General features: G+C 56.7%; 1 pseudogene; it reads left to right on the forward strand.

Annotated features, from left to right (window-relative positions):
- The first annotated feature begins 15,218 nt into the window (after positions 1 to 15,218).
- On the forward strand, positions 15,219 to 20,428 carry LOC119514688 (annotated as a pseudogene).
- The last annotated feature ends 829 nt before the right edge of the window (positions 20,429 to 21,257 follow it).

A 21,257-nucleotide genomic window follows, 5' to 3' on the forward strand; every position in this document is an offset into this window, starting at 1 on the left:
GTGTGAGCTTTCACAGAGCTGCACTGAACTAATCAGGGCTAGTGCTGAATGGGCGTGGCCACACCTCCAAGGAAATACTGAACCAATAGGTTCCAACCCAATCCACACTATGTCTGCCTCCACAAGATTGGATTAAAGAATATGGCTTTTTCTGGGGGATATCATATATACAAACTGGTACAGGGGGAGACTGATGAAACTTACTCAAATGCTCCTGAGATTTCATTCACTGCTTAAATGCAGCAAACATTGCTTGAATGTCCTCCCTGTGCCGGCTCCGGCAACACAGGAGGCCCAGAGGGTGCTGGGGTACAGGTGTGGGACTGTGGCTACTAGACAAAGCAGTGGGAAAGTAGACATTGGTTTGACCTGTGGGGGATGGGTGGAGGTATGTATATTTCTAGCTGGTTACTCTCTTAACTAAATGTCCTACAGGAATCTGGAGTGTTGGTGGATGTTTGAGGCTAGAGGATTTGTGGGTGTTACTTTGTATCCAAATTGCATTGTATGGTGTGTTGTCTCATGGGGCCTGTGCAATAAAGCTTTGTTCTCTGCAGGCTGAGCAGCCCTGAGATTTCTTTGCAGCCTGGGTGCTGACGCTGCCCAGCTGGGGAGCTTTGGGGTAGAAACCCTGGCGGGAGAACAGTTTGGTGAGGACGCCTTTGAGCTGAGGCTCGGGGGAGAGAGACAGTCATCTTTGAAAATGACACGTCTGTTCCCAGAAGCATTCCTACCCTTGGCAGGATGGGAAGGAAGGAAGGAGAATGGAGAGAAAGAAGGGGATCCCAGGGCCCAGCTCTCCGGACCTCTAAGCAAGCTGTCTCCATCCCCTCTTTGACTCCAGAGGAAGCTCGGTGTGGACCCCTTCTGCTTCCTCTAACCATAAACTTTCAGTTTAATCTATTGAAACTTATTTAAATGGTTTAATTCCTACTGCACAGCTCAACAAGAAGGGGGAGAAGGGAGGGAGGGAGATGGGAGAGAGATACATCAAAAGGCAGAGGAGGGAGGGGGAGAGGCAGAGCTGCTGAAGGACATGTATTTGCGAATGTGTGTGGGGGGACAGTAAGGGAACCACAGGGTAGGGGCACCCCTGCAGCAGTGGGGGTGGGACTGGGCCCAGCGCTGACTCAGCACCTGCTGGCTAGGGTTTGGGCCTGACCCAGAGCTGTCGTATCTGACACCGGCCCATCTGGTGTCTGTCTGTCTGTCTGTCTGTCAGCCTGCTGGCTCGTGGGGCCCCAGCGCTCTGTGAGGTTCAGCCTCTCTCTTCAGCCAGGTAACCCGCCTGGGGTGGGGGACATTCGGTACTTTACCAAAGAAATAGCGGGAGGGGGGACAGGGAGCTGCAGAGGCAGGCTGTGTCACATGGGAGCCGGGTCCCTCTCAGGGTGGGCTGCGGACCTTACCACTAGCGGGGTCAAGAGGACACCAGGCTCCACCCCCATGGGAGCTGGGATCGGGCTGGAGTGGGGCAGAGGGGCTCCCTGCCTGTGATATCTGGACGGGGACCTCATGCTAACCCTCACAGCTCTCTTTCTCGTCCTTGGTGTCCGCATCTCCCCTGACCCCCACGTTTAGGTGGAATGAACCCCAGTCTCCCTGCCCATCTGCAGCCACCCTACAATCCAGTAGGCCCCCTGAGCCAGTAGGACCCGATGTCAGAGCTAGGCAAGGAGAAATTCAGGGATAATGGGGGTTCCCAGCTCCCTTCTTGGAAGGAGGCGCACAGAGGGACGCACTGGCGAGTTAGCTTTAGGGCGTCCTGGGTGAGAGCTGAGGAGATTAGCCTGGAGCCAGGCGAGCTCCGCCAGGAGGATCAGAGCCCAGGAGGGGAGCAGCAGGAGAACCGCGGCAGGCTGGGGCGGCCTGAGCAGCAGGAAACCTCGGGGTTTCCCAGGCATCAAGAAATCACCGCCCCCCCAAGCTCAGGGTTGAAAGGATCGCGAGAGTCAGCACATGGGCAGAGCTGGTGGGGTGGGGACTCCCATATTGGGGTGTGGTGGCAGGGGCTATGAGACTTCAAGGCACCAGACTTAGCTCCCCAAGCTTTCCCCTTGCCCTGGAAAGCAATTAGAGTGTGGATTACCAGGAAAGGGGAAGGAAACTGAGGCATGGTCTGACAGGATGGGACTTTTGGTGTCCTGGCCCACCCACTCTCCCGGGCGTCCCCTCAACCGGGCCACACTCTCCATGGTCCTGGCCTCAAACCCCCAGACAGAGAGGCCCCTGGACCGGAGCCCCAGCCCCAGCGACACTCCCCGTCTGGCTGCGAGGGCTGCCTCCTGCACTGTTGCATCTTGGACAGCAGGATGAGAAGCTGCTTCTGGCAAAGGGACTTGGTGCCGTGGGACACACTCACCACTGTGCTGACACGGGCCGGCTCTCCCCAGGCGCGTGGACCTCCGGCTTCTGCTGGATCAGGTGACTGTCCAGTGCCACCATGGGGTGCCCGGAGACGAGATACCCCCAAACCTGCAGGTGCCCGGTGCACTCTGGGCTCCCCCAGAGAAGAGAAGCCCACTCACCAGGGCATGCTCTTCCCTCTTGGGCCCCCGGAGTCCCCACACCACACACAGGACCTGAGGCTGAGACCCCCGCAGCTGCCAGCTCCCATCCTTGGGCCCCGCTGGTGACTGGACTCAGCAGCCTGCTGGCCCCACAGTTGACCCTAGACTCAAATTTTGCCCCCTCCTCAAAATTCCCCCTTCCCAGTTCACCAGTGTTGCTGTCCCCACTTCCCCTCTCACAAAGTCAACACCCTCAATATTTCCAAGATGCAATTCCAATAGCCCCAGGCACCTGTCCACTCTATTTTGGGGCCCTGCACCCCTGCCAAATCCTCTCTTGGTATCTAAAAAGTGTGGATTCGTTGCTATGGGGACATTAGCTCCCCTGACCTCCTTCTGGGGAGCTGTTCAGTGTCAGGAAAGAAGACAACCTTGGTGCCTTTTCCTTTCCCACCCCATAAATGGAGAGGATTCTCCCGCTTTTTTCACCAAAATCCCGAGAACCTGTGGCTTGGAATTGCTAGGCCACTCTGGTTTCGTGGGACGTTCCCAGGCCTTCTCTCTCATTAGACAGTACCTTTTCACCAAGTCACCCCCAATTTTAGTAGCCCAGGGTTCCAGCTACTGAGCCCCTTTCCTCACCTTGTCACCCTCCACTCCTTTCCAAGTCACCTCCAAAACCACTCTTCCCAGCGGAAACACCAGGTGGTTCTGTCACTTTGAAATAAGGAGGATCCTTTTCTTCTGTCTGCCCTTAAATTTCTTCAGGGACGGCTGGTGCTGTTTAGATCCCACATCCTCCAACACAGCAAACCACCCACACCCACCCCAAAGACGAGTGCACCCACATTGTCCCCAGTCCCCAAATGTGAACAGGCCCCCTCCTCCTCAGAGCGATCGGTCAGAGCTTCCTAGGATCCTGCTTCCTCTTGGATACCGCCTATAGCACCCCTCTTTCTTCACGACACCCCTCAACCTCTCCTGTCCTGTTGATCCAGCAACAGGTGTTGCTGACTCAGGCTCCTCCCTCCCTCTCCTCTGGAAGCTGAGAATTTCCCCGCACCCCCCTGGACTCCCCGAATCCCCAAAAAGGAGCGAGAGCGTCTCAGCAAAGCACTCTGGTCTGGCGAACTCAGCGCTCCGGGCCTGGAGGTTGGACCAGGAGCAGCGGCGGCAGCACCCCCCCTTGCCAGGGATGGAGACGCTGGGGAATGGGGGTTTGGGGGATGGGGAGGTGGAACCCCACGATCCCTTGGTAGGGAGAGTGGGAATGGAGCCGAGGCTGGACCCCACGTCTCGGGGTTTACAGGAGGAGGGAGAAGGAGGCGACTCCCTGAAGGGAACTCTGGATGGGAGCTGGGTGGGCTTGAGACACATGGACTGGCTGCCACCTCAAGAACCTGGGCCTCCAGATAACTGGGGGTGTTCTTGCCACCTCCATCTGGGTCCCATTCTTTGGTGTATGGAAACAGGGAGGTATTTCCCACGTGGAAGTCCACGTTCTCCTAAGGGGGGTGTTTTCCCATGTGCAGGGTGAGGTGTTTTTTGCCACGCTGGACACATGTTGGCCCCCTGAATTTCTGCAGGGGTTTGTACCCCGGAATCCTGTCCCTCATGCCTTCTCCCACCCCATCCCCCACTCCTGACCCCGTGGAGTCCCTAGAAGCATCGTGTTCACAGTGACCCTTGGAAACCAGACAACACAGCAAGGACCCCACAGCCCCCCATTCCCCCCCCAGCAGAAAAGTGTGTTACCCCCATGGCACAAGTCAGGCCAAGGACGTTCCCCGGGTAGGTGCCCAAGTTCCACAGATGGTAGACGCAGGGTTCCTGCGGGAGGAGGGCGCAGATCCGAGCACCCCTGTGCTGCTGAGAACTCATGTTCCCGTGGGTCCAGGAGATGCTGCTGAGTGGACACATGTTCTTGCATGTGGATGCGTGTTTTCCCATGCAGACAGCCCCTTTCCTCCCAGTGCATCCAGTGCATCCCTCCACACACACACACACACACACACACATAGGCACACACAAACATGCACCCATGCACACACACCCATGCACGCACACACGTGTGCGCACACACACACCAGGCCCCTGGCCCCACACAGAAGCAGGTGGGAACAAACTGAAAACAGAAGCTGTGGGAGACGGACAGATCCGGGGGTAGGGCACTACACCTCCCTCTCCCAGAGACGCTGAGTTGGGGGTGCTGCAGAGGCCCCCCAGAGGGGCCATGCATGTAGCACCAAAGCCTCACCCAAGCTCCCTGGACAGACTTTCCCTCAGACCATTGTTCGTTCTGCCAAACTTGGAAGGTGGGTTTGTGGGGGAGGGGATAGACCATTCCCCAAAAGTGCTGAGGATTCCCTGGTCCTGGGCTGGGTCAGGGGATGCAGTGAGGGCTGGTGGGATCTTGGCAGGGGGAAGTGGCAGTTTAGGGAGCCCAGGTTGTGCCTCTCTTCTAACTCTATCTCATCCTTTCCTCTCTGCCTCAGTTTCCCATTCTCCTCCATCTCTGTCTCCCTATCTCAGTGTCACATCTACTTTCCAACAGCTGACCTCACCCCATCTTCTTGCCCCTTGCACCCCATTCTCTCAGCTGCCAGGATTCCAGGCAAGGGTGGGGAGGGGGTAGGAGACAATTTTCCTGGGAGGGGTTGGGGAGAGAGTGAGGTGATCCGAGAGGGGAGCAGGTGGAAGGGGCAGTCGGGGTTGGTCTTGGGCAGAAGAAGTTGAAGTGTGTGAAGTGACTCCCTGGAGCCTGGAGGGAACTGCAGGGAAAGACTGAGTCTCTGGGGTGAAGAAAAATGTCCAATGTCCAGAAGGGCTTTAAGGGACAACAGTGGAGGAGGACAGAACCTTTGTCTGCTGACCCTTTCTGGGGTGTGAGGGCCAAACATGAGTAGAGGGTGCGGTGCTGTATTCCACTGACACCCAAATCCAGAGTCCCTGGTCTTGACTCCCCAGAACGTTCCCTCCCGACAGACCCTGGCCCTTCCCCCCTCCCCCCATGGAAACCGAGTGCTTTTCTGTCCCCTTCCCCTGGGGGTACTGGACTAGCTCCACTCGAAACAGTCACGCCCTCCAAATGCTAGGGCTCCAGGCCCTGAATGCTGGAAACAGATGCCCCCCACCCACGGAACTGGGGCAAAGGAGGGTGGCTGGAGAACCCCATGATTCAGCCACGGACACCAATGCCCAGCCCTTCTCCACAGAACAATCCCTATGATCCCATTTTCCCCACACCCCAATCCTCTGTGGCTCTGCATACCTGTAAATCTGGCAAAACATGAAGAGATCGGTGACGTCACGCAGAGACAACTCGGGCTCTGAAAGGGCACTGGGTGATTTTTCCAAGGTAACGTGAGGCTCAGGCTCACTGAGGTTACCGTGGGGATGGTCAGGGGAGCTTACTGGGTCTTTGAGACTTCCTTCATTCTTGGTTTCGTGGTATCACATCGTCCCAGGACCGCATGTCCTAGGTAATCCTGCCAGCCCTCCCGGACCTCCAGCTCTGGAAGGGAGATTCGTGAGTAACAGGATTCCAGGTCCAGTTGCAGCTCCGGCCCGGTGTCATCCAGCAAAACTACTGGCAACAGGAGCATCAAATTGGCATTGTAGTGAGGTCCCCGGGTAAAGGGAACCAGGGGTGCAGGTCCCGCCAGAAGCCTAAAGAGCTCATGTCTAAGGGGAGACAAGGGATCATGGGGGCAAGGCCAAAAGCTGGGGCAGGTACGAGGCGTGGCTTGGAGCTGCAAGTTCCCGAAAGCAAGAAGGGTTATTTACCAAGCAATGAGAAGACAAACTTCTTGCCCCGGAGGAGGTCTGGCTGCGGCTACAGCGTGTTACTTCAGCTCTCCTACACCCCCAGCTCCTAAACCAGCTGGCTCAGTCCCTGAAGCTGTGCACCAGAGCAGAAGTCAATGTCTCTGAGCGGCCGGGCTGGGGACGGTGACGGTTGGCCCCACCATGTTGACCCCGCGACCCCAGACCACAGAAGGCATGGGGGTGTATTGTTTTTGCAAGGGGAAACACTGCAACTGAGAAGGTTGGGTGAATGGTATGTTCTTCTGGAGGTCAGAGGGTTGGGTGAAACCCGGACTTCTTAGGATAGCAGCATCTTGAGCAGGGCATGGGCTCTTCTGGGGTACAGACTCTTGGGTAAGCTCTGGAGTCTTATGAAGGTCAGCGACTTGGGGAGGGTTGTGGCTCTTACAGAGAGAAGATCCTTGGTTACGGCTGGAGTTCTTGGGGAGGCCTGGGTTCTCTTGAAAGCTCAGGTTCTTTTGGAGAAGTGGATCTTAGGAAAGACCTGGGTTCCTGTGAAGGCCTGGATTTTGGTTAGGGCCTGGGTCCTTGTGGATGTTTGAGTCTGTTGAAGGGCATGGGCTCCTTTGGGGACAAAGGTTTGGGTGAGGCCTGGACTCTTGTGAATTCCAGACAACTGAGGTCGGATGAGAGTCTTCGAAATCGTAGAGAACTGGGGAGAGATGGGAGGAGGCTTGGAGGCTGGAAGAGAGGCTGGGGGTTGCACTGAGGTGGAGGACTTCTGATGGCTGGCGGACTGAGAGGACAAAAGATCCCGGAGGAATGAGAGGCAGGGACAGAGTGCACGGTGGAAGAACAGTAGACAGGGAACTCTGGGCACTAGGAGAATGAAGGGAAGGTTAAGCAGATGCAGCCTCCTAGGAGTAGACCAGGAACTTGGGGTACACTGGAGCCTGGGTGTCCACGTTCCTCCTCTCAGAACCGTACCAGAAGGTCCTAGGCTGTGAGAACTTGTCCTTGCTATTATCTGGGATCTTGTGTTCCAGATTCCTCAACCCCAGGTAGCCCAGTCTGGAGCCTGATGTGGAGTTGTCACCATCCCCAATGTGCGGCTTTGATGTCTCCTCCAATGTACCAGAGCCGTGACTCTCTTGGGGTCTGGAGGGGGTACAGAACTCTTCTCTGGAGTAGCCGGAGTTTCGAAGGCTGCCGAGATGCCAAGAGTTCTTTCCCTTCCTACGGGCGTCATATACTACGTGACCCGGGCAAGTGCCATGGTTGAAGGCAGCCAGAGTAGAGGGAATAGGGGTTAGGATGTGGGTGCGGGTGGAGGCCATGAGCGGAGTGGTTTTCAGGGCCATGATGTGTGCTGGGGCAGGGGTTGCAGCGAGGGTTGGGGTATGGTCCGGGACAGGGAGAGTGGCTGAGGCAGGAGTGGGCGGAGGAGCTGGGGCAAAGATTGGGGCAGGGGCCGGAGTGTGGGCGTGGGTGAGGTCTGGACGAGCATGTGCTGGGGAACGGGTCTGGGCCTGGACTGAAGGACGCACAGGGAACACGCCTGGGGTCTGGCCTGTGGTATATTCTGGAGACTTAGCCTTGCTCCCTTGGGGGAAGGATGATGGAATTGTGACCAACTTGGTCATCTTTTGCTCATGGGCCTCGAGCCTCTCCCTGGGGGTTTAGATCCGGGAAGCGGTCTCTGGACTGGAGAAATCAGAGTCAGTACCCTTTAAGGCGGTGTTCCAAGAGGCCTTCCCAGCTCCCATCATCTCCTCGTTCCACCGTCCACATGGAGCTCCCATGGGAGCTGAGGTGTGCCCACATGGAGGTGGCAGCCAGCAGTCTCTGGAAGCCTTTTCCACCTTCCGGTTTCGGATCCAGGAATCCCGGTGTTTAGAGGGCCTCTTCTGGAAATTTTGCCGGCGATGAATGGGACAAGAGGCTCTTGAGCTCTGGGTTTTGGAGTCTACGGAGCAGCGCGTGTGCACGGGATGCCTGCATGTACGGCTAGGCTGCGTGTCTGCAGAGAGAAGTGGGGAGGGAAAAGGCCTGCGACCCTGAGGGGCTGAGGAAAGAGACAGGGATAGAAGAAAAGGGACAGGCCCACATCCCCTGGAGCACATCCCCTGTGGTCACTTACCTTTGGGGGAAAAGCCGGTGAAACGGTTACCCAAGAAGCTCTTCAGCTGCGTCCAGAAGTGAGGGGAGCAGAGAAGAGAGGACAAAAGCAAGGTGAGCCCTGAAGTCCCTCCCTTGTCTGACCACAACCCGGCAACCCTCCCACCCCAGCCCCTGCCACCCCAGGTTCCCCCCACCCTTCAGCCCAGGACCCTGCCCTGACCATAGTCGCCGCGTTGAGTCCCACGTTGAGCAGGATGATGGTGCCCAGAAAGAAAAGTATTGAGTCTCCCATCTCCTGGCATTTCCTGGGGATGGTGCCAGAGCACGCCTCGGCTCTGCGGTTGATTTCCTCATCCATGGCTGGGGGTCCCAGGACAACCTGGGCCCCTGGCCCACACACGCTTGCCACAAATGGACTTGGACTTTTCAGTATCCCGGAGGACTGTGCCCGTCCCTTCGTTGGCAAACACTGCCCCTGCCCTGCCCCTGCCTCTGATTTTGCCCAGGGTTGGGAGGGGCAGAAGCAATGGGTCACAATTGGGGGTGTGACAGGGTCACAGTGAGGGAGAGGGAAGAAGAGGAGGCTGCACCTGGAGTTGCCTGGTAACTGGGCTTGCGTGACCTCAGTCTGGACAGTCAGATGAGGCCTGGAGCCCAGCACACTTCCCCTCTCCCATCCCTCCATCACCCACTCACTGCCCACTCCCTCATTCAGTCATTCCAGCACTTTCCTTGAAAATACAGAGCCCCTTCATCCCTTGACGATTCCTGAATCTGGCAACATATTGGCCTTGAAGTTTTGGGGTAGGCCTGTGTGCCACTTTGCAAATATGTGTTATGTCCCCACAGTAAAATCCATATTCTTTAGGACAATATTGTGGAAGGCAGATGTATTAGAGGTGATTAGGTTGGAATCCTTTGATTGAGGGTTTCCATGGAGATGGAAGTCAATGAACTGTGAGTGTAGTGTTTCATTGGATTATTTCCATAGAGGTACGGGCCCCGCCCATTCCTAGTGGGTCTTGATTTAATCACTGGAGTCCTGTAATAGAGCTCACAAACAGAGGGAACTCAGAGCAGCTGAGAGAAACATTTTGGAGCTGGCCTTTGAAAGTAGACTTTTGCTAGTCTGGAGTTTCCCTGGGAGAAACTAAGAGAACACGCCCAGACACCTGGTGATAAACATCCTGGGAGAAAACCATTTTGAGACCACAACCCTGGAGCCGATGCCAGGCACGTGCCTGTGCATTCCAAGCAGACAGAGGTTTTCCAGACACCATCTGTGTTCTTCACTAAAGGTAGCCTGTTGTTGATGCCTTACCTTGGACACTTTATGGGCTTAAATTGAAACTTGGTACTCAAGTAAACCCTCTCTATAAAAGCCAATCCACTTCTGGTATTTTGCACAGTGGCAGCATTAGCAAATTGGAGCAGCCTGGCTGGAAATGAGAGCCTGACTTCTCCCTGCCCAGGATCTGCCCAGACATAGAAGCCCCAGGTCTGGGATCTGGCCTCAGGGACTTGGGTGGGGCTGAGAGACCCAGGGTGGGTGCCCTGCTTGTTGCTTTGGAGTCTGCACGTGCAAAATCTTCTGAGCTCAGGGTCCAGGCCCAGGAGGGGCCTGATGGCAGGGGCCCAAGGGAGACTCCTACCAAGAGTTTCCAGAGGCCAAGGGCAAGGGCTAAGGCTGGCAGAAGGCCTGGAACTTCCAAGCCACAGACCACGACAGTCCTTCCTGGACTCCATTTCTCTTTATTTCCCCTTCCATGACCTGTCCAGCCCCTGTGAGAATGAGTTTAAGTTTAGCTTTCACACAGGGTGGGGGCCACTCGGGGAGATGGCAGCAGGTCAAGAAGCCAAGCCGTAGTCTGCAGCCCGTCCTCCTGTTTATCTGCCCACTGTCCTTGCAAGGTGGAGACCCGGGGTTGGAGGCTCCTGAAATCGCCTCATAATTTGTTCCCAATTGGCTCTGCAGGTAAGGAGCAAAACAAAGAGGCCACGTAAACATAAGAGTGGTGTCTGTGCCTTGTACGGGCTGTAACAGCTATAGTGAGAGGTGGAGACTTGTTTCAAATGTTTCAGATTTGGGCGGGAGACTTAATTTCAATTGTTTCAAATTTTCTCCCGTTAGTTAGACCTGTGAAACTCTGTTAGTTTCACAGGTCTAAGAGTTAGTTAGACTCTTCTGAAAAGTGGTAAAAAGTAGCTCTTGGTTCCCTCCAATGGGATTCAGTGGCCAGTCCCTGCAGGGGCCCAGCGATTTCCTTTAGCTACTTCCCTTTACCGCTTTTCAGAAGAGGCTTATGGTCTGTGGCTGCCCTCTCAGGGGAAGCTGCAGAGTGGGAAGAGGGTGTGTAGAAGGATTCAGAATGTAACTTCTTCCTCTTGCCCACCTTCTCCGCCCCTAGATTACAACCACGCCCCTTTGGGGTAAATTTCGGGAGCGGTGCCAGCCCGGCCCACCTCGGGTGCGAGTGCACCCTATCCTGTCCAGGTACTGAGATCTCGTGCTGTCCTGGGATTTGTACTTTGTCTCCCGCACTCCCAGGGTGTTGGAGTCACGCCCCCGCATCCTCTCCTGTTCTGTTGAAGCAATGCCTGGTGGAGGTTGTAGTTTCTATGGAGATAGACCACTCTGCATCTTTCCAAAACCCCATCCACCCACCGAAGCATGCCCTGGAGTTGGGGAAGAGGCTTGGTAGGATGGACCTGGATAGCAAATAAAAGGAGATAATCCTAGGGTCCCCGTGTCCTCTCTGTGAGTAGAGGAGCTCTGGACACTTACACCTGGGAGGGCTCTTCCATACAAATATAAGTCCCTCACTTTGGAAATAAGGAAACTGCAGCCCAGAAAGGAGGCACATGATTTGCCCAAGGTAACAGAGCCGAGCCATGGAGGTGTTGAAAGGGGATCTCCAGCTAGGTGGGCAGGCATCTTTGGGATCAGTGGTGGCATTGTTAGGCAGGAACAGTCAGGAAGTGACTCAAGAGGGTCTTGTGGCCCAGAGAAGAGACACACGTATTAGACGGCAGAGAAAACACTTTTGAGCCATGCAGTTTATGTGCACACTGGGAAGGCTCATCAAAACTGAAGATCAAATCCAGAGGAAACTCTCAGTGGGTTCGGGGCAGGGTATTGGAACACTATCAAGGGCAGGAAATTGCTTTCAGTAATCTATGCTATCAGGGACCAGGATACAGCTGAAATCCAGGGTGGGACCAGGAGCTAGGATAATGGGGAGAAAGCCTAAGGATAAGGCGACAAGTTCATGAACCAGACCAGGCCATCGCTGGGCCAGAACTTCCTACATTCCCTTTGCCCAGGGACGGTCTCCAGTGCAGGGCAGGCCGAAGTCTATGGGCAAGAGAGTTAAGCAGGGACACACCTAGAAAAACCAGAGGCCCGAAGAGGAGTGGGCTCTTTGACTCCAGAGCTCCATTCGGGGCACCCAGGCCTCACAGGTTCCTAGGCCTCACTGACAAAGAAAGTTCTTCCCCTTCAGTGACCAGGGCTGGGGCTCCCGGGGTACTGAGAGCCCCCAAACTCAGCCCAGAACTGAAGATGCAGGTTTCCATCAATCTGGCTGTGACCCAAGAGGCCAGGACAAGAGAACTGAATGAAGACTGGGTTCCTTTTCATGGCCTGGGGTGACCAGACATCCCTCCATCTCACCTCCTCCTCAAGGGGGGGCCTCTGAGACACCCTAAGAGAAACTGAGCTCTCTGGGCTCTCTGAGAGCTTTGAAGATGCTGGAAGAGGATGGAAAGGCACTGTGGGGACACAATACATACTTGCAAAGTGGAACACAGCCCTACCCGAAAACGTCAAGGCCAGTATGTTGCCAGATTCAGGGATGGTCAATGGATGAAGGGGCTCTGTATTTTCAAGGAAAGTGCTGGAATGACTGAATGAGGGAGTGGGCAGTGAGGGGGTGATGGAGGGATGGGAGAGGGGAAGTGTGCTGGGCTCCAGGCCTCATCTGACTGTCCAGACTGAAGTCACAGAAGCCCAGTTACCAGGCAACTCCAGGTGCAGCCTCCTCTTCCTCCCCCTCCCTCACTGTGACCCTGTCACACCCCCAATTGTGACCCATTGCTTCTGCCCCTCCCAACCCTGGGCAAAATCACAGGCAGGGGCAGGGCAGGGGCAGTGTTTGCCAACGAAGGGACGGGCACAGTCCTCCGGGATACTGAAAAGTCCAAGTCCATTTGTGGTAAGCGTGTGTGGGCCAGGGGCCCAGGTTGTCCTGGGACCCCCAGCCATGGATGAGGAAATCAACCGCAGAGCCGAGGCGTGCTCTGGCACCATCCCCAGGAAATGCCAGGAGATGGGAGACTCGATACTTTTCTTTCTGGGCACCATCATCCTGCTCAACGTGGGACTCAACGCGGCGACTATGGTCAGGGCGGGGCCTGGGCTGAAGGGTGGGGGGAACCCGGGGTGACGGGCTGGGGTGGGAGGGTTGCCGGGTAGTGGTCAGACAAGTGAGGGACTTCAGGGCTCACCTTACTTTTGGCCTCTCTTCTCTGCTCCCCTCACTTCTGGACGCAGCTGAAGAGCTTCTTGGGTAACCGTTTCACCGGCTTTTCCCCCAAAGGTAAGTGACCACAGGGGATGTGCTCCAGGGGATGTGGGCCTGTCCCTTTTCTCCTATCCCTGTCCCTTTCCTCAGGCCCTCAGGGTCGCAGGCCTTTTCCCTCCCCACTTCTCTCTGCAGACACGGAGCCCAGCCGTACACGCAGCCATCCCGTGCACACGCGCTGCTCCATAGATTCCAAAACCCAGAGCTCAAGAGCCTCTTGTCCCATTCATCGCCGGCAAAATTTCCGGAAGAGGCCCTCTAAACACCGGGACTCCTGGATCCGAAACCGGAAGGTGGAAGAGGCTTCCAGAGACTGCTGGCTGCCACCTCCATGTGGGCACACCTCAGCTCCCATGGGAGCTCCATGTGGACGGTGGAACGAGGAGATGATGGGAGCTGGGAAGGCCTCTTGGAACACTGCTTTAAAGGGTACAGCCTCCGATTTCTCCAGTCCAGAGACCGCTTCCCGGATCCAAGCCCCCAGGGAGAGGCTCGAGGCCCATGAGCAAAAGATGACCAAGGTGGTCACAGTTCCATTGTCCTTGCCCCAAAGGAGCAAGGCTAAGTCTCCAGAATATACCACAGGCCAGACCCCAGGCCTGTTCCCTGTGCGTCCTTCAGCCCAGGCCCAGACCCATTCCCCAGCACATGCTCGTCCAGACCTCACCCACGCCCACACTCCGGCCCCTGCCCCAATCTTTGCCCCAGCTCCTCCGCCCACTCCTGCCTCAGCCACTCTTCCTATCCCGGACCGTACCCCAACCGTCGCTGCAACCCCTGCCCCAGCACACGTCATGGCCCTGAAAACCACTCCGCTCATGGCCTCCACCCGCACCCACATCCTACCCCCTATTCCCTCTACTCTGGCTGCCTTCAACCATGGCACTTGCCCGGGTCACGTAGTATATGACGCCCGTAGGAAGGGAAAGAACTCTTGGCATCTCGGCAGTCTTCAAAACTCCGGCTATTCCAGAAAAGAGTTCTGTACCCCCTCCAGACCCCAAGAGAGTCACGGCTCTGGTACATTGGAGGAGACATCAAAGCCGCACATTGGGGATGGTGACAACTCCACATCAGGCTCCAGACTGGGCTACCTGGGGTTGAGGAATCTGGAACACAAGATCCCAGATAATGGCAAGGACAAGTTCTCACAGCCTAGGACCTTCTGGTACGGTTCTGAGAGGAGGAACGTGGACACCCAGGCTCCAGTGTACCCCAAGTTCCTGGTCTACTCCTAGGAGGCTGCATCTGCTTAACCTTCCCTTCATTCTCCTAGTGCCCAGAGTTCCCTGTCCACTGTTCTTCCACCATGCACTCTGTCCCTGCCTCTCATTCCTCCGGGATCTTTTGTCCTCTCTCAGTCCACCAGCCATCAGAAGTCCTCCACCTCAGTGCAACCCCCAGCCTCTCTTCCAGCCTCCAAGCCTCCTCCCATCTCTCCCCAGTTCTCTACCATTTCGAAGACCCTCATCCGACCCCAGTTGTCTGAAATTCACAAGAGTCCAGGTCTCACCCAAACCTTTGTCTCCAAAGGAGCCCATGCCCTTCAACAGACTCAAACATCCACAAGGACCCAGGCCCTAACCAAAATCCAGGCCTTCACAGGAACCCAGGTCTTTACCTAAGATCCACTTCTCCAAAAGAACCTGAGCCTTCAAGAGAACCCAGGCCTCCCCAAGAACTCCAGCCGTAACCAAGGATCTTCTCTCTGTAAGAGCCACAACCGTCCCCAAGACGCTGATCTTCACAAGACTCCAGAGCTTACCCAAGGTTCACCCAACCCTCTGACCTCCAGAACAACATACCATTCACCCAATCTTCTCAGTTTCAGTGTTTCCCCTTGCAAAAACAATCCACCCAAAAAAAAAAAGAAAAACAAAAAAACAATACACCCACATGCCTTCCGCGGTCTGGGGTCGTGGGGTCCACATGGTGGGGCCGAACGTCACCAGCCCCAGCCTGGCTGCTCAGAGACATTGACTTCTTCTCTGGTGCACAGCTTCAGGGACTGAGCCAGCTGGTTTAGGAGCTGGGGGTGTAGGAGAGCTGAAGTAACACACTGAAGTGGCAGCCAGACCTCCTCCGGGCCAAGGAGTTTGTCTTCTCATTGCTTGATAAATAACCCTTCTTGCTTTCGGGAACTTGCAGCTCTAAGCCACGCCTCGTACCTGCCCCAGCTTTTGGCCTTGCCCCCATGATCCCTTGTCTCCCCTTAGACCTGAGCTCTTTAGGCTTCATGGCGGGACCTGCACCCCTGGTTCCCTTTACCCGGGGACCTCACTACAATGCCAATTTGATGCTCCCAGTGCCAGTAGTTTTGCTGGATGTCACCGGGCCGGAGCTACAACTGGACCTGGAATCCTGTTACTCACGTATCTGCCTTCCAGAGCTGGAGGTCCCGGAGGCCTGGCAGGATTGCCTAGGACATGCGGTCCCGGGACGATGTGATACCACGAAACCAAGAATGAAGGAAGTCTCAAAGACCCAGTAAGCTCCCCTGACCAGCCCCACGGTAACCTCAGTGAGCCTGAGCCTCACGTTACTTTGGAAAAATCACCCACTGCCCTTTCAGAGCCCGAGTTGTCTCTGCGTGACGTCACCGATCTCTTCATGTTTTGCCAGATTTACAGGTATACAGAGCCACACAGGATTGGGGTGTGGGGAAAATGGGATCATAGGGATTGTTCTGCGGAGAAGGGCTGGGCATTGGTGTCCGTGGCTGAATCATGGGGTTCCCCAGCCACCCTTCTTTGCCCCAGTTTGGTGGGTGGGGGGCATCTGTTTCCAGCATTCAGGGCCTGGAGCCCTAGCATTTGGAGGGCGTGACTGTTTCAAATGGAGCTAGTCCAGTACCCCCAGGGGAAGGGGACAGAAAAGCACTCGGTTTCCATGGGTGGAGGGGGGAAGGGCCAGGGTCTGTAGGGAGGAAACGTTCTGGGGGGTCAAGACCAGGGACTCTGGATTTGGGTGTCAGTGGAATACAATACCCCACCCCCTACTCATGTTTGGCCCTCACACCCCAGAAAGGGTCAGCAGACAAAGGTTCTGTCCTCCTCCACTGTTGTCCCTTAAAGCCCTTCTGGACATTGGACATTTTTCTTCACCCCAGAGACTCAGTCTTTCCCTGCAGTTCCCTCCAGGCTCCAGGCAGTCACTTCACACACTTCAACTTCTTCTGCCCAAGACCCACCCCGACTGCCCCTTCCACCTGCTCCCCTCTCGGATCACCTCACTCTCTCCCCAACCCCTCCCAGGAAAATTGTCTCCTACCCCCTCCCCGCCCTTGCCTGGAATCCTGGCAGCTGAGAGAATGAGGTGCAAGGGGCAAGAAGATGGGGTGAGGTCAGCTCTTGGAAAGTAGATGTGACACTGAGATAGGGAGACAGAGATGGAGGAGAATGGGAAACTGAGGCAGAGAGGAAAGGATGAGATAGAGTGAGAAAAGAGGCATAACCCGGGCTCCCTAAACTGCAGCTTCCCCCCACCAAGATCCCACCAGCCCTCACTGCAACCCCTGACCCAGCCCAGGACCAGGGGATCCTCAGCACTTTTGGGGAATGGTCTACCCCGACCCCCACAAACCCACCTTCCAAGTTTGGCAGAACGAACAATGGTCTGAGGGAAAGTCTGTCCAGGGAGCTTGGGTGAGGCTTTGGTGCTACATGCATGGCCCCTCTGGGGGGCCTCTGCAGCACCCCCAACTCAGCATCTCTGGAAGAAGGAGGTCTAGTGCCCTCCGCCCGGATCTGTCCGTCTCCCACAGCTTCTGTTTTCAGTTTGTTCCCACCTGCTTCTGTGTGGGGCCAGGAGACATGCGTGTGTGCGCATACGTGTGTGTGTGCGTGGGTGTGTGTGCGCATGGGTGCATGTGTGTGTGTGCATGGGTGTGTGTGCATGGGTGCATGTGTGTGTGCCTATGTGTGTGTGTGTGTGTGTGGAGGGATGCACTGGATGCACTGGGAGGAAAGGGGCTGTCTGCATGGGAAAACACGCATCCACATGCAAGAACACGTGTCCACTCAGCAGCATCTCCTGGACCCACGGGAACACGAGTTCCCAGGCAGCACAGGGGTGCTCGGATCTGTGCCCTCCTCCCGCAGGAACCCTGCGTCTACCATCTGTGGAAGGTGGGCACCTACGCAGGGAACGTCCTTGGCCTGACCTGTGCCATGGGGGTAACACACTTTGCTGCTGGGGGGGGGAATGGGGGGCTGTGGGGTCCTTGCTGTGTTGTCTGGTGTCCAAGGGTCACTGTGAACACGATGCTTCTAGGGTCTCCACGGGGTCAGGAGTGGGGGATGGGGTGGGAGAAGGCATGAGGGACAGGATTCCGGGGTACAAACCCCTGCAGAAATTCAGGGGGCCAACATGTGTCCAGCGTGGCAAAAAACACCTCACCCTGCACATGGGAAAACACCCCCCTCAGGAGAACGTGGACTTCCACGTGGGAAATACCTCCCTGTTTCCATACACCAAAGACTGGGACCCAGATGGAGGTGGCAAGAACACCCCCAGTTATCCGGAGGCCCAGGTTCTTGAGGTGGCAGCCAGTCCATGTGTCTCAAGCCCACCCAGCTCCCATCCAGAGTTCCCTTCAGGGAGTCGCCTCCTTCTCCCTTCTCCTGTAAACCCCAAGACGTGGGGTCCAGCCTCGGCTCTGTTCCCATTCTCCCTGCCAAGGAACCCTGGGGTACCACCTCCCCATCCCCCAACCCCCCATTTCCCAGCATCTCCATCCCTGGGAAGGGGGGGTGCTGCCGCCGCTGCTCCTGGTCCAACCTCCAGGCCCGGGGCGCTGACTTCGCCGGACCAGAGTGCTTTGCTGAGACGCTCTCGCTCCTTTTTGGGGATTCGGGGAGTCCAGGTGTGTGCGGGGGAGATGCTCGGCTTCCAGAGGACAGGGAGGGAGGAGCCTGAGCCAGCGATACCTGTCGCTGGATCAACAGGACAGGAGAGGTTGAGGGGTGTCGTGAAGAAAGAGGGGTGCTATAGGCGGTATCCAAGAGGAAGCAGGATCCTAGGAAGCTCCAACGGATCGCTCTGAGGACGAGGGGGCCAGTTCACATTTGGGGACCAGTGACAATGTGGGTGCACTCCTCTTTGGGGTGCGTGTGGGTAGTTTGCTATGTTGGAGGATGTGGGATCTAAACAGCACCAGCTGTCCCTGAAGAAATTTAAGGGCAGACAGAAGAAAAGGATCCTCCTTATTTCAAAGTGACAGAACCACCTGGTGTTTCCGCTGGGAAGAGTGGTTTTGGAGTTTACTTGGAAAGGAGTGGAGGGTGACAAGGTGAGGAAAGGGGCTCAGTAGCTGGAACCCTGGGCTACTAAAATTGGGTGTGACTTGGTGAAAAGGTACTGTCTAACGAGAGAGAAGGCCTGGGAACGTCCCACGAAACCAGAGCGGCCTAGCAATTCCAAGCCATAGGTTCTGCGGATTTTGGTGAAAAAAGGGGGAGAATCCTCTCCATTTATGGGGTGGGAAAGGAAAAGTCACCAAGGTTGTCTCCTTTCCTGGCACTGAACAGCTCCCCAGAAGGAGGTCAGGGGAGCTAATGTCCCCAAAGCAACGAATCCACCCTTTTTAGATTCCAAGAGAGGATTTGGCAGGGGTGCAGGGCCCCAAAATAGAGTGGACAGGTGCGGTCGCAGTTAAATCGTCTGGGGGGATGGCGGCCGGTTGCTGAACCCTCGGCTCTCGGCATTGCTCGGAGGGTACCGGCGGCGGGGGCTCTTTCCCGGAGGCGAAGGCGAGGCGGGGGACTTGGCCAGGTCCCCGGCGGTGGCGTGCAAGGTGTGGAGGGCGGCGAGAAGGGAAAGACAAGACACTCTTCCTCCAGTAGGGGTAGAACAAAAGGACCTTTATTCAGGGGTGAGCACAGGTTATATAGGCTGGCATAGAGGGCGGGGGTTGTTACAAGCCAATACTGAGGGGATAAAGGCTAGGATTGGTTCTGAGAGGGTGCGGAGGTTAGGATTGGTTCTAAGAGGGCGCGGAGGTTGTTTGAAAAGGGGCGGGAGTTGCTCTGGCAACGGTGTCTGGCAACAGTGTATGCGCACTGGTGGTGGCGGGAGTTGCTCTGGCAACGGGGGGTGTGCGGGCAAGATAAGGGGGTGGGGAAAAGGCGGTTCCCTCCGGCAAGCCTCCCCTAACGGTGGTATTTTGGGTGAGGAAATGGGGCCTGCCTCCGGCCTCACTTTCCCAGGCCTGGGGGGCTGTGGAGGGCGCTGTCGCCTGTGCCCACCACCCTCCCCAGGGGCGGATCCGGTCCCCTGGCCCAGGCCCGCCAAGTTGAAGCACGTAATCAGTATCCCGCAGACAGGTGCCTGGGCCTATTGGAATTGCATCTTGGAAATATTGAGGGTCTTGACTTTGTGAGAGCGGAAGTGGGGACGGCAACACTGGAGAACAGGGAAGGGGGAATTTTCAGGAGGGGGCAAAATTCGAGACTGTGGTCAACTGAGGGGCCAGAAGGCTGCTGAGTCCAGAGTCACCAGCGGGGCCCAAGGATTGGAGCTGGCAGCTGCGGGGGTCTCAGCCTCAGGTCCTGTGTGTTGTGTGGTTAGTCCGGGGGCCCAAGAGGCAAGAGCATGCCCTGGTGAGTGGGCTTCTCTTCTCTGGGGGAGCCCAGCGCACTCCGGGCACCTGCGGGTTTTGGGGTATCTTGTCTCCGGGCACCCCATGGCAGTGCTGGCTAGTCACCTGATCCAGCAGAAGCCGGAGGTCCATGTGCCTGGGGAGAGCCGGCCTGTGTCGGCACAGCGGCGCATGTGTCCCCGCGGCACCAAGTCCCTTTGCCAGAAGCAGCTTCTCATCCTGCTGTCCAAGGAGCGACAGTGCGGGAGGCAGCCCTCGCGGCCAGACGGGGAGTGTGGCTGGGGCTAGGGCTCTGGTCCAGGGGCGTCTCTGTCTGGGGGTTTGAGGCCAGGACCATGGAGAGTGTGGCCTGGTTGAGGGGATGCCCGGGAGAGTGGGTGGGCCAAGACAACAGAAGTCCCAGCCTGTCAGACCGTGCCTCAGTTTCCTTCCCCTTTTTTGGTAACCCGCACTCTACTTGCTTCCCAGGGCAAGGGGAAAGCTTGGGAAGCTAAGTCTGGCGCCCTGAAGTCTCACAGCCCCTGCCACCACACCCCAAGATGGGAGTCCCCACCCCACCAGCTCTGCCCATGTGCTGACTCTCGCGATCCTTTCAACCCTGAGCTTAGGGGGGGCGGTGGTTTCTTGATGCCTGTGTCACCCCGAGGTTTCCTGCGGCTCCGGACACCCCACCCTGCCGCGGTTCTCCTGCTGCTCCCCTCCTGGGCTCTGATCCTCCTGGTGGAGCTCGCCTGGCTCCGGGCTAATGTCCTCAGCTCTCACCCAGGACGCCCTACAGCTAACTCGCCAGTGCGCCCCTCTGTGCGCCTCCTTCCAAGAAGGGAGCTGGGAACCCCCATTATCCCTGAATTCCTCCCTGCCAAGCTCTGACATCGGGTCCTACTGACTCAGGGGTCCTCCTAGACATTAGGGGGGCTGCAGATGGGTAGGGAGAATGGGGGTCATTCCACCTAAACGTGGGGGTCAGGGGAGATGCGGAAACCAAGGACAAGAAAGAGAGCTGTGAGGGTTAGCATGAGGTCCCCGTCCGATACCACAGGCAGGGAGCCCTCTGCTCCACTCCAGCCCGATCCCAGCTCCCATGGGGGTAGAGCCTGGTGTCCTCCTGCCCCCGCCAATGGTAAGGTCCACAGCCCACCCTGAGAGGGACCTGGCTCCCATGTGACACAGCCTGCCTCTGCAGCTCCCTGTCCCCCCTCCCGCTATTTCTTTGGTAAAGTACCAAATGTCCCCCACCCCAGGTGGGTTACCTGGCTGAAGAGAGGCTGAACCTCACAGAGGGCTGGGGCCCCACAAGCCAGCAGGCTGACAGACAGACAGACACCAGATGGGCCAGTGTCACACAAGCAAGCTCTGGGCCAGGCCCAGACCCTAGGCAGCAGGTGCTGAGTCAGCGCTGGGCCCAGTCCCACCCCCACTGCTGCAGGGGCGCCCCTACCCTGTGGTTCCCTTACTGTCCCACCCGAACACATTCGCAAATGCATGTCCCTCAGCAGCTCTGCCTGTCCCCCTCCCTCCTCTGCCTTTTGATGGATCTCACTCCTGTCTCCCTCCCTCCCTTCTCCCCCATCTTGTTGAGCTGTGCAGTAGGAATTAAACCATTTAAATAAGTTTCAATAGATTAAATTGAAAGTCTTTGGTTAGAGGAAGCAGAAGGAGCCCACACCGAGATTCCTC

Source organism: Choloepus didactylus, chromosome 18, assembly GCF_015220235.1.
Source record: "Choloepus didactylus isolate mChoDid1 chromosome 18, mChoDid1.pri, whole genome shotgun sequence".
NCBI lineage: Eukaryota > Metazoa > Chordata > Mammalia > Pilosa > Megalonychidae > Choloepus > Choloepus didactylus.